This window comes from Notothenia coriiceps, unplaced genomic scaffold (genome assembly GCF_000735185.1).
Source record: "Notothenia coriiceps isolate Sejong01 unplaced genomic scaffold, NC01 NC01_scaffold00000339, whole genome shotgun sequence".
NCBI lineage: Eukaryota > Metazoa > Chordata > Actinopteri > Perciformes > Nototheniidae > Notothenia > Notothenia coriiceps.
In genome coordinates, this window is record NW_011333040.1 from 1,498,425 (window position 1) to 1,499,203 (window position 779).

Sequence of the window (779 nt, forward strand, 5' to 3'; positions counted from 1 at the left end):
TGTGATCCGACGAAAAACACATTCCACAGATGTGTCAGAGCGTCCGTTTACCCAGGCCAAGTATGTCCCCATGAAGAAGTGCCGATGTGAAGCAGAAGTTAACCTGGGATGTCAGACTGGTCAGAGTGGAAAATCCCTTCTGCAATGTTCCGTGTTCCAATTATCTCCCAGAAATAATGACATTTACTTTGAACTCCCCGCTGGGGACTCCCCGCGGGATCGAAAGAGAAGTCCCAGGAGAACAGGCCTGAGAGGAGATTGAATACTAATGAAACACAGAAGAAGCACTTCAATAAATCAGCAGAAAGTAAAGATTTGCTTGTAGAAAGCGCTGTTTCAGAGGTCGCTGAACCAAACCATGGTCCAGCGATAAGAGGCTATGCTTTGTATATAAGAAAAAAGGAAGGTAGAAGACTCTCCGGAGAACTTTCCCATCTTTATTGAGCATGAGCGTCAAATATTCAGCTTTTTTTCTCCGTATAATAAGAAACTGAACTCAGAGAGCAAGGAAGGACACTAACTTCGATAGGCGCATATTTTTAGCTGCTTTGGATATTTTCCGAGAGCTTTGCATATCCAGGACAGAACGTTTTCTGTGATGCTTGAGTACTGTAAGTCCAAAAGTAGAATTGAATGAGTGAGGAAAGTTTTCTGAAAGATGTGAGACTTTGAGGTAATTCCTGTGCTGACTCCAGGGAAACGGGAATTAAACTGGAAAACTGACACAAGATATAATGAGGAGATAAAAGCCAGAGAACAATAATTCATTCTGAGTGTTG